This window comes from Seriola lalandi, unplaced genomic scaffold (assembly GCF_002814215.2).
Source record: "Seriola lalandi dorsalis isolate HSWRI2012SDOR001 ecotype SW California unplaced genomic scaffold, Sedor1 jcf7180002054969, whole genome shotgun sequence".
Classification (NCBI taxonomy): Eukaryota; Metazoa; Chordata; class Actinopteri; order Carangiformes; family Carangidae; genus Seriola; species Seriola lalandi.
The window spans coordinates 576,349-589,542 of NW_019525520.1; the positions used below are offsets into that span (position 1 = coordinate 576,349).

General features: G+C 37.6%; 1 protein-coding gene across 1 annotated transcript in view; it reads left to right on the top strand.

Moving 5' to 3' along the window:
• Positions 1-6,017: 6,017 nt before the first annotated feature.
• Positions 6,018-13,194, top strand: part of LOC111646362 (uncharacterized) — a 48,823-nt gene continuing 41,646 nt past the window's right edge. Inside the window, exon 1 of the mRNA XM_023395840.2 lies at positions 6,018-6,133. The gene's annotated coding sequence lies outside the window, so the exon portion shown is untranslated. The remainder of the gene's footprint in view (positions 6,134-13,194) is intronic.

Here is a 13,194-nt window from a genome sequence, read left to right on the forward strand (position 1 = left end):
GAGGGAGGGAGGGTGAGGCGAGAGAGTGACGGAGACACAGCTTCAGCTCACTTTATTACCCATCGTGTGGAAGACAAATGGAGTAGTGGAATGGAAGTGGACAGATATTAATGAGATGAGAGAGAGGAAATGGATTGGCTAGCAAGCAGAAAATGCAAAGGCCGATTAAGATGCATACATAGGTACAGTGTGTGTGTGTGTGTGTGTGTGTGTGTGTGTGTATGTTCCTGTAGCACATACTGTCCATATTATTGCGTTTATGGAAACATATATGAGTATTTATTGTTTCTGCATGTCCTATTTAAACTGTCGTTGTCCTAATTTCCCCCGTGGAAATTATTGAATTTGTCAAATCTCAACCTTCGTGGTTTTACTGTAAGAACAAATTTCATTACTGACCTTGTACATATTTGCACTTTTTTTTTTTCCAGAAGAGATGACATGTCATTCCCAGCAGGATTCATATTTCAAATTAACTTTTTCCTACTATTAATTTATCCAGGAGAGGTTTTGCTGAGCTGAGATTTTTTCCAGCAGCACCCTGCTTTACACTGACGCCAGGGAGCCGCCCAGTACGACCGCAGACGACTGGCATGTCACCGTTTGATTGCTTAGTGACACCTTCACAGTGAGAAGAGTGTCAGGGGAGAGGAAAGAAATACCACTTTCCTTTCATATTTTTTCCTACCTGATACTTTTGACTTCTGTGCGCTCACGTAAAGTCTACTTCCTGTCTGGTTGAAAAAACACAGACCACATCGTGCGACTGTTGTTCGTCCACATGATGAGTAGACTGACTGTGATGTGTGAAGCTGGTGCCCTGTTTGGGAATTACTTGTTATGCCATGATTTATTGGCATTGCTATGATGGAGCCATGGGCATGAGGCCATGTGCCAAAAGTCGTCATATCAATGTCAACATTATACCAATTTCCATTATGTGTTCATGCAATCTCTTCATCTCTGCATTTGGGAACAAATGACACAAACATATATAAAAAAAAAAGAAGAAAAAACATTACATCCTTCACTAAGGTACATAATACTTAGAGCCTATTGCAGTTCTACTGTGTTGGATTGTATTATATTGTGCTGGTGTTCATGTTATGCTTACTGCTCTCATGACCACAGGCGATCATTTCACAGCGGGCTAATAAAAAGACAAGCGCTCCATTGCATTGTGGAAGGCTATGCCGAGGTTTCAACAGCGAGATTAACAGTGAGGAAATATTCATGGGTCTCTTGATAGCAGCTCTCAGGTCACAGCTGATCTGTTGACGATGTTTTCTGTAATTTCCCTGTCAATGGTGGCATGTTGATGGTGAGCTTTTACTTTTAGTCCTTGTTAATATGTGAAAACACTGGAAAGTTTGAAAAACTAATTAGACTCTTTGAAATTAACAGTGGAAATGAAATAAAACTTACAGTACAGCGTGTGTTGTTATTTTAGGCTCTGTGTTTTGTGTTGTTTTTGTCCCTCACACTCTCATATCCTTTGGTTTCCATCAGGGATGTTTACTGTAGCAATTTAATTGCGGTGGCACATACGGCATTGATGAAGCTTTGTATGAGACAAATAACATTACCAATTTTCACTCTATCATCCTGCACATAAAATTCAGTAAGAAATAAATATGTCACAGTATACTAAGGCATAAAATGTCAAAAAACATGTCAGAGTATAGTAAGACTTAAAAAGTCATAACAATGTCATGGTATAGTAAGGCATAAAATGTCAAAAAAATGTCATAGTACAGTAAGACTTAAAAAGTCTTAACAATGTCATAGTATAGTAAGGCATAAAATGTCAAAAGAATGTAATATTATAGTAAGTCATAAAATGTCATAAAAAAATCATAGTTTAGTAAGGCATAAAATGTAATAAAAATGTCATAGTATATTAAAGCATAAAAACGACAAAGTATGCATAAAATGTCATAAAAAATGTCATAGTATAGTAAGGCATAAAATGTCATAAAAAATGTCATAGTATAGTAAGGCATAAAATGGTATATGTATAGAAAGTCATAAAATGTCATAAAAAATGTCATAGTATAAGAAGGCATAAAATGTCATAAAAAATGTCATAGTATAGTAAGGCATAAAATGTCATAAAAAATGTCATAGTATAGTAAGGCATAAAATGTCATAAAAAATGTCATAGTATAATAAGGCATAAAATGTCATAGAAAATATCATAGTATAGTAGGGCACAAAAACGACATAGTTATAGTAAGGCATAAAATGTCATATTATAGTAAAGCATAAAATGTCAAAAGAATGTAATATTATAGTAAGTCATAAAATGTCATAAAAAAAATGTCATAGTTTAGTAAGGCATAAAATGTAATAAAAATGTCATAGTATAGTAAGGCATAAAATGTCATAAAAATGTCATAGTATAGTAAGGCATAAAATGTCATAAAAAATGTCATAGTATAGTAAGGCATAAAATGTCATAAAAAATGTCATAGTATAATAAGGCATAAAATGTCATAGAAAATATCATAGTATAGTAAGGCATAAAAACGACATAGTTATAGTAAAGCATTAAATGTCATAGTATAGTAAGGCATAAAATGTCATAAAAATTGTCATAGTATAGTAAGGCATAAAATGTCATAGTATAGTAAGGCATAAAATTTCATAAAAATGTCATAGTATAATAAGGCATAAAATGTCGTAGAAAATGTCATAGTATAGTAAGGCATAAAAACAAAATAGTTATAGTAAGGAATAAAATGTCATAGTATAGTAAGGCATAAAATGTCATAGTATAGTAAGGCATAAAATGTCATAAAAAATGTCATAGTATAGTAAGGCATAAAATGTCATAAAAAAATGTCATAGTATAGTAAGGCAAAAAATGTCATAAAAAATGTCATACTATAATAAGGCAAAAAATGTCAAAAAAATTGTCATAGTATAGTAAGGCATAAAATGTCATAGAATAGTAAGGCATAAAATGTCATAAAAATTGTCATAGTATAATAAGGCATAAAATGTCATAGTATGGTAAGGCATAAAATTTCATAAAAAATGTCATAGTATAATAAGGCATAAAATGTCATAGAAAATGTCATAGTATAGTAAGGCATAAAAACAACATAGTTATAGTAAGGCATAAAATGTCATAGTATAGTAAGGCATAAAATGTCATAAAAAAGGTCATAGTATAATAAGGCATAAAATGTCATAAAAATTGTCATAGTATAGTAAGGCATAAAATGTCATAAAAAATGTCATAGTATAGTAAGGCATAAAATTTCAAAAAAATGTCATAGTATAGTAAGGCATAAAATGTAAAAAAAAAAAAAGTCATAGTATAGTAAGGCACAAAATGTAAAAAAAAAATGTCATAGTATAGTAAGGCATAAAATTGAATAAAAATGTCACAGTATAGTAAGGCATAAAATCATAGTATAGTAAGACATAAAATGTCATATTATGGAAAGTCATAAAATTTCATAAAAAATGTCATAGTATAGTAAGGCATAAAATGTCATAGAAAATGTCATAGTATAGTAAGGCATAAAGACGAAATAGTTATAGTAAGGCATAAAATGTCATAGTATAGTGAGGCATAAAATGTCATAAAAATTGTCATAGTATAGTAAGGTATAAAATGTCATAAAAAATGTAATCGTATAGTAAGGCATAAAATTTCATAAAAAATGTCATAGTATAGTAAGGCATAGAATTTCATGAAAAATGTCATCGTATAGTAAGGCATAAAATGTCATAAAAAATGTCATAGTATAATAAGGCATAAAATGTCATAGAAAATGTCATAGTATAGTAAGGCATAAAAACGACATAGTTATAGTAAGGCATAAAATGTCATAGTATAGTAAGTCATAAAATGTCATAAAAATTGTCATAGTATAGTAAGGCATAAAATGTCATAAAAATGTCATAGTATAGTAAGGCATAAAATGTAAAAAAAAATGTCATAGTATAGTAAGGCATAAAATTGAATAAAAATGTCATAGTATAGTAAGGCATAAAATGTAAAAAAAAAAGTCATATTATAGTAAGGCATAAAATTTAATAAAAATGTCATAGTATAGTAAGGCATAAAATGTCATAAAAATTTTCATAGTATAGTAAGGCATAAAATGTCATAAAAAATGTCATATTATGGAAATTCATAAAATGTCACAAAAAATGTCATAGTATAATAAGGCATAAAATGTCATAGAAAATGTCATAGTATAGTAAGGCATAAAAACGACATAGTTATAGTAAGGCATAAAATGTCATAGTATAGTAAGGCATAAAATGTCATAAAAATTGTCATAGTATAGTAAGGCATAAAATGTAAAAAAAAAATGTCATAGTATAGTAAGGTATAAAATTGAATAAAAATGTCATAGTATAGTAAGGCATAAAATGTCATAGTATAGTAAGACCTAAAATGTCAAATTATGGAAAGTCATAAAATGTCATAAAAAATGTCATAGTATAGTAAGGCATAAAATTTCAAAAAAATGTCATAGTATAGTAAGGCATAAAAACGACATAGTTATAGTAAGGCATAAAATGTCATAAAAAATGTCATAGTATAGTAAGGCATAAAATTGAATAAAAATGTCATAGTATAGTAAGGTATAAAAACGACAGTTATAGTAAGGCTTAAATGTCATAGTATAGTAAGTCATAAAATGTCATAAAAATGTCATAGTATAGTAAGGCATAAAATGTAAAAGAAAAAATGTCATAGTATAGTAAGGCACAAAATGTAAATAAAAAAAAGTCATATTATAGTAAGGCATAAAATTTAATAAAAATGTCATAGTATAGTAAGGCATTTTCATGGGATTTTTCAACAGAAATTAAACTCATACTTCACCATTTTATATTTACTCCAGCTAGCAACCTGATTGCTAGCTCCCAGAAGACAGAAGACAGGGTTAGCTTGCTAGTGCGAACAAGTTCACTCAAATATTGGTAGCGACAATTCTGTCCTACAAACATATGGGTAGGGTGTTCCTACCATTCATACACAAACTTACTTCCTCACTGTTTTTTGTTACCTGCACTCCACACAGCAACAAACTCCTCTACTCTGACATTTATAAAATATTTAATCATTAATTTATTCATTGATTTTAACTTTTAATTGATTAACCATTACTTTCAGCTATTTCAGCTCTTTGCCCTTGTCTTTAGCTATATATTTTTATTTATTATATCCCTTAGCTTTAGTGATCTATGTTAATAATTTATGAATAGCTTTTAGTTTACTGTTTCAATTATTTAATTTAGCTAACATGGGTAATGTAGCATTCTCTGCCTGTTTGATAGTTTTCATGAACTCTGGCGACTATAACTAAACCCATGCTTAGGAATCACTGGGCAAAATTTTTTAAAACATTTAAGTAGAATAACATCAACCAACTTCGTTCTGTCTGATAGAAACCACAGTCCAAGTTGTTGTTTACAGCTGCAGGTTCTGTGTTCTCCTGAAGAGTTAAGTCTACATGCTAGAAGGCCGTTTCCTGTCTGTGTTCCAGTTTTGAGGAGGCATCAGAACTTGTTCAAAGGCATCAAACAATAAAAGATGGGAAGTTGTTTTATTTCTTATAAATGACTGACGTGCCCAGTTGGCAAACACCCAGAGACTCATGCCTTTCATCGTCGATTCCACTGCCTTGAATTTAATTCACAGCGTTTTCTGTCAGAGTTTGTTTTTATAGACATGAACAATCTTGTTTCAAACTTTAGCCTTTATCCTCAGGTAGCACTATTAAGATCAGGGCTGGTTGGATATTTTTAATAATGGATTTTCATATTATATCCACATTAATATGTGCGTCTTTTATCATCTTTCTCACTCTGTCGCAGCTATTTCCCATCACAATATTTCTAACACTCTCCCTTCAGCCCTCTTTGTTTAAGCAGTAACTTTCACTCACTTGCCTGACACCACAGTCTTCTTCTCTTTCCTATGTGTAGATACTTTTCAGTTTGTATGCAGGATGCTGTAAATGTGTGTTTTTCTTCCCCCCCTCCAGGACTCTGACGGAGCTTTTGAAGCAGCCGGGGGAGGCAGGAGCAGTGGACGGAACTGGGGTTCATCATCCAATAGGGACCAACGGCATCTCCGCCAGGGCCCTACGCTCCAACAACGGTCAGTCTTCAGTGTGTGTGTATGTGTGTGTGTGTTTAAGCAAACTGAGCTGATGTAAAATGACATACAAATCAGGAAACCAGGTTGTGCAAGTAACAAGGTCAAACTGAAACTCAATAGTTTGTTCTTCACACACTGTATTTACTCTGTTGTTTTATATCAGTGCAGTTCAGTTAAAGCAGCTGACGTGTCTTAGAGTCGTGTTTTCAGGCGACACCACCATCTATTCAAACATATTTTAGCTAACTATTTTATATTATCATTGTACATGTACATGTAAATTAGACTTGGATTCACTGTCGCTCCAAATCAAGAGTGATTCAGAAACAGGGAGGTGAGATAACTGAGAAACATCCAGTGTGAGACAAACATAGTGAAGTCCTTTATTCATTTATGGACATTTTTATTTTTACGCACACACACACACACACACACACACACACAAACACCAAAGACCCCAAAAGTGCACAGAGGCCTATATGTTAAAACTCCTGCACCAGTGCGCTTCCTGTCACACCTACAAACGCTCACGTGTCATTCATGGACGAGGAGGCGCAGGGAGGGGCAGGTCATATTTAATTAAGATGTAATTAGCCGTGTTCCAGCTCCACAACCACAGAGGGAACGCTGTGTGACCCATCTGTCTCCCTCTTTCTCTGGATGCTCTGACCACACACACACACACACACACACACACACACATACACACACACACACACACTCTGAATATAACCCCGTGCTTCTTCAGTGGATTGAGACTCAAATTAGTGGACATATTTCCTGAGGGCTCGTTTGTGACAAGAGTAATGGCGAGTTGTAAAGGACAAAGGTCCCGGTTGCCTCACAGCTCTGTCCTCGTCGTCACACGTAGCGGAAAAAGATTCGAGCCAGGTGTGTCTGTAACCAGGTGGACCAGGTGTGTTACTGTCTTTATTGTAGCGCACATGAAGAATCCAGGAAGCCACTTGATATCAATTAACATGACTCAAAAGCACTGATACCGACAAAGACACCACATCCTGCACATGCTGTAGTTCATGAATAAATCATTCAAGTGTAAAAGTTTAATTTTTTTTATTTCACACTGTCAAACACACACACACACTTATACATGCAACATTTATCCGCACATACAGACAAAAGGAAATTGCTGAGGCGTATCCCTTTACTTTCATCTTCCCACCGCTGCAATAAACAAGTTTTTTGGCCTCTTTTTCACCCTGTACTGAGCTTATTATCACTCTGTTGTTTCCCTCGCTCCCTCCACTTCTTCTCTCGCTATTAAATCCCCCCATCCCTTTTTTCCCTCCTCTGCCTTTTTCACATTGCTTTGTCTTGATCATTATCTAATCAACCTTCCTGCGCCATGCACACGTGTTTCAGTACATACAGTAGAGTTAATACTTGTTGTATGTGAGATAATTAAATATATTAATAAATAACATCAACCTTCAGCTTTAAATCAGTGAAGATCAAATACAGAATCACAAAGGATAACCTATAAAAACAAAAATGAAAGAAGCAGCAAAAATAACAGGAGGAGGAGTGAGAGAAGTGTTAAATAAGGGATAAACAAGGTGGACATATGGAGGAGAAAGTGTGTGTGTGTGTGTGTGTGTGTGTGTGTGTGTGTGTGTGTGTTGGGGGATGAATGGGGTACCGGGTGATGACAGTCGGGGGCGATGGGATGAAGTTATTCTGATCCTGCTGCGTCAGCCGTCGACACATAATCACCTCTTAATTAAACACTTTTAATCCTCTAGGCCACTTAGACAGAGACAGTGAGGAAGAACAGAGATGGGGGGGTGGGAGAGAGAGACAGACAGACAGACAGACAGACAGACAGACAGACAGACAGACAGACAGACAGACAGACAGCATGGTGGACAGATGGGTGTAAATGTAGATAAAATGTTTATCACTTCACAGCCTAGAGTAAAAAAACTTTTCAGAGGTGTTTGATGGTTGCCAAACTCTTCTTCTTCTCCTCTATGATTTCAACTTTGGGTCTCATCCAAGAGACTTCAACAGACTTCCATTTAAACTGAAAGTCTAAAGTAAAAGCACTTTGAATGTTCCCTAGAAATAGATTGTATATTGCCGTCTCTGTGGCTGGAAACGTCTGTCCGCTCGATGGGTCCGACACTTTCCTCCAGACTGAAATAGATCCGCAATTGTTGGATGTATTTGCATTGAGCTTTTTACAAGCATTCATGGTCTCAGAGGAAGAATCCTACTGGTTTTGAAGATCCCTGATTTTCTTCTTGTGCCACCGTTGGGTTGATGTTTTTGGTTTGTAGTGAAGCACCTTGAAAAACTAATTACTGGAACAATCATCACTAAATACATTAAACAAACCAAGACACACACAAAAAAAACTTCTTCATAAGATTCACATCAAAATTTCATTATGGAAACAGGAAATACAGGCAGATCATTTTGATCCGTAGCAGAATACATGGAATCAAAATAATCCAAGACTTTAAAAGATTTCTGGACAGATCCCAGGTTTGAATATTTAAGTTTTTCCAATTTCAAATGAGCCATCACTTCTCTGACTGCCATGAAAATTAGTACAGATATTCCTGGTACCCAGAGGATGAATCCTACTGACTTTGGTTCTGGTGCAACATCAGCTGGTGAAATTTTGACCTTATTCTGTGAAACATCTTCACATCTTCTCGACCGACATTTCGTGGTTCCCAGTGGAAGATTCCCACCGACTTCTTCCCCAGCTCCATCATGAGGTTGGCCATTTTGGAAAGAGAGTGAAAAAAGTCTCAGAAAGTGTTGGATGGATTACCAGGAAAGTTGTTACTCACATTCATGTTCCCCTGAGGGATGAACCGTAAGGACTTTGGTCATCATCAGATCAGCACTTCAGTTCATCCAATAACTATTCTATAGATCGATGACATTCCCACCGCCCTCAGCTCTACTTTCTACTTAGCATTTAGTGCTAATTGCTACATGTTAGCATGCTAACACGTTAGAATCAGAGGATGACCATGGTGACCATGAACCTTTAAACACCTTCACTGCATGTTAACTTCTTTTTCTTTCTCTCTGGATTTTGAAACTAAAGCTGAATGTGTTGCACAGTATTAAATATTAATTGTTATTTATTCTAAAACTTGCAGATTCATATAATAATGATTGTCAATTTTTCTTATTTATTTGTCCACATGCTGACTTGCCTCCAGCGGAGACATAAATGCACAGAATGCAAAATTTTGACACCAAATTATAATCACTTTATTGCCCTTCAAAGCAATTTCTCTAAACTCATTTATAGAATAAATCTAGCAGCTGATAAATCTCCATTATGTGAAAGCGACTCATTTCTGATTCACTGGGTGAATTTGCTCTACATGTGCATGTACATACAGTATATACATGTATATGTTCTGTATATGAAAACACTGTGGCTGCAGGAGTCAGAGAGCAGAGAGGAATGAGTTCAGCCGATTAGGATGAAAATACACCGAACAAGTTCTGAGCTCTTTCTCTAATGAAGACAGCATCCAAATCCTCCTGTTTCCTCTCCGAGAAAAGAATGATCTGCCTTCCACTCCTCTCCTATTCTCTCCTGCACTCGTTTTCAAGGCGGATATATTTTAAATGCCATGTAAGAGATGAAGTGAGGGATAAAAGTGGTAAGATGTAAAGTCTTAGGATGGCATATTTGACAGAAAGAGAGGAAAGAGGGCGAGAGAGGGAGAAACACAGGGAGGAAGAGTATCGAGGTCATGCCACGGTTACAATGACTGAATCAGTGAAACGGGAAGACAAGGGTTTTTGTGTGGCAACAAAAGACAGCTGATACTGTGGAGGGAAAAGAGAGGAGGAGGGGCTGACAGAGAGGAGTTATTGAACAAAGTCAAAGAACAAGGTAACGGGGAGCGGAGGGAGAAGAGAGGGAAGAGATGAAAACGAGTCGAGGTTAAAAGAGCCATACCTTAACAGTGACATTACTGAGAGCGGGAGAAACAGCAAGAGAGGGAACAAGAGATGAAAGGGGACGATGACAATGAGTGGTGGGTGTGTCCTCGCCAGGCGAAGCCTGAGAGACTGAGGAGATTGAGGAACATGCGTCTGGTGAACGATGAGGAAGAAGAGGGAGGGAAAGAATCCAAAAAAATGTTCAAAAAGAGAGAGAGAGAGCGAACAATGTGTGAGAGCTGGGGCGCAAGTGTGGGAATGAAAAGAAGAATAAAAAGAGTGAGAGAAAGCTGGAGAGAAGAGAAGAAGACGGGGGCAACATGCTGCTAGCTGTGAGGGGGACAGCTGGTCAGATGCTGCTCAGCTCTGTTCTGGTGTGGAGAGCCACCCTGAGGACACACACATACACACACACACACACACACACACACACACACACACACACACACACACACACACACACACAAACACACACACACACACACACGTACAGAATGGTTGCATGTACACCTATACATTGCCTATGTCACAGACTGGGTGGGGTGGATGGAGAGCAAAGATTGGGGGACATGGGGGGGGGGTTAGGATTAGTGAAGAAATGAATGGTGAGATGAAAATCAAAAATTTGAAGGAACAATGGAGGAGGATGCTAGAAGAAGAAAAAAGGAAAGGAGGGGAGGAACATCTCCACAGACGAGGGTAAAAAAAAACCATAAGGTGCGTGTAAGTGAGACGATGAGCTGTTATAGTGAGAATAAAGAGATGGAGAGAGTATCAGGCGATGGGATGTGTGGCAGGGGAGGAAGACTGAGAAAGAACAGATGGTGGTGAAGAAGAGCGGGAAGGAGGGACGAAGGCTGGGAAGCTGGGAATGCGCTCCCAGATCACTTATAACTGCAGTCAGCCGTGCGAACACTGCGTCTAATTGTAGCAGCGGCTGCGGCACAGAAATCCTTCTTTCTTTGTTTTGTCAAATTACAGTCAGGTGATTTCAACACCACTGAAAGCAGCCGGGGCTCCGCTGGGTTCTTTTCTTCAGCCGGCTTTGCAAAGGATTTCCCTGTATTACTTTAGACTGGAAAACCTCAAACAACAGAAAGAAGAATCCACAGAGGAAGCGTGAATTATCAAACGCGATCATTAAAATTGAAATCATCGTGTTAAAGCTGCTCACACAGGAAGTTTCTACATGTCACAACGGGAACGATTCTAAGATGAGGGGCTGTCGATGACAAAGCAGGTCTGAAAATAACATTAACAAGTGAGGTTCAGTGGGAGCCAGAGATAACGTTAGCAAGCTAGGCTAGCTAGCTTCCACTCAGAATGCAGATGCCAAACAGCCAAGCTTGGTGTCCTGTCCCCGGAAATGTCCCTGTGTTTTAACTGTGAATAAAAAACAGACGTCCAGCGTTGTGCTTGTTTTGGCCAACAGGGGGGGGGGGCTGGTTGTTAGCTACAGCAGCTACAGAAATAAAGCTAAAATCAACAAAATAGAGTTATCCAAATCCTTTTCTTCCTTGTTTTGTTGTTGTCTCTAGGCAGAGAAAAGGTTAGCTGGCTAACTCATTGGTCAGGAGTTTATAACCAGGCAGTAAACTAACGAAAACAAACATACCCAAAGCCCCCCAGCCAGAACTTTGAAAACTGTTTTTATGTTGGAAGAAGTGAAGAAGAAGCTGATTCTCTCACTTCACAAGACAATATTCAAAACTTTTTATTTTATTTTGATCTGTGGACACTTACGAACTAAAGGAATATAAATAATAGATAATATTAGACAATAAGACTTCACAACTGCTTCAAATGTAGGGAATCATCATTCTATCACTCGTTCTTCACTATAGTTTATTGCAGATCAACCAGTTCCTATGGTTAAAACACATGAAACTGGGACTGTCCCCCTTTTTATTTCTTAGGTAAAAACATTGGATATTTTAATGTTGTATTGATGCTGAACTGAATTCATTTGAGAATTCAGGTCACCTTAGAGTGGAAGACAAATCAAATAGCACAATGTTTAAAGTTAGCGAGGAACAAATGTCTTAAAATGCTAATGCTACATAATCTACACTTTGTGTGCTTGCTGAAAAATGGGGGAAAAGGTAATAACGTAACCACTGGCTGATTCATGGGTAACGGCTGCACTGCGATTAAAACTGTGCAAGTACAACTACACACAAAAACAAAACAATGGAACCCATGTCCTATTTGTTCCTGCACTCTGTTTAAAACACTGAATAATAACGATACCTTGGACTGTCTTACACATGCACACATGTACTATTTTATTCAGTAGTTTCCCACAAGTAACCTTCAAACAAGCGATGCCCCTGTGTTAGAGAGGGAAAAGGATTTGGGGGGAGGGGGGTGGGGGGAGTATATATCTGAGCTGGGTGGACTCCACTGGCGGTCTCTTCTGATACAGGAAAGGATTTGCATTTGTGGGGCAGCATTTGCATGTTGCTGGCCTGCGAGGGAGAGGAAAGAGGCAGAGAGACATAAAAACATCTGAGCGAGGGGGGGCGGGGGGGGGGCGATGGGCTGAGATGGAGGGAAATGGGAGAGGCAGAGAAAAGAGAGAGAGAGAGAGAGAGAGAGAGAGAGAGGAGGAGGGAGATAGGATCAGTGTGACATTGAAATCAAAACAAGGAAATGAGTATCATGGGAGCCTGCAGGACGGGTGTTAAGTGAAAAGACGTACTATAGGCAGGGTGTGGGGGTGTGTGTGTGTGTATGTGTGTGTGTGAGAGAGAGAGAGACAGAGAGAGAGAGAGAGAGAGAGAGAGAGAGAGAGTGTTTGTTTACATCTGTGCGCCCTTGATTTCTGAGGATCGTCACTACAGAGCCACATGGGGCCAGTGCCAATTATATCCGCATTGACAGAGAGAGAGAGAGAGAGAGAGAGAGAGAGAGAGAGAGACAGTGAAACAGAGCAAACATATCTTAAGAATATATTCGTGTACATGTGTGTGTGTGTGTGTGTGTGTGTGTGTGTGTATGTTCATTTGAGCGTGAGAACAGTCACTCAGCCGTGAAGGTACAGTACAGTTTGTTCATCAGGTGGCCCACTTGTCTTCCTCACCCTGACGTCTGAATGACTGACAGGACTCCAGAGCCCC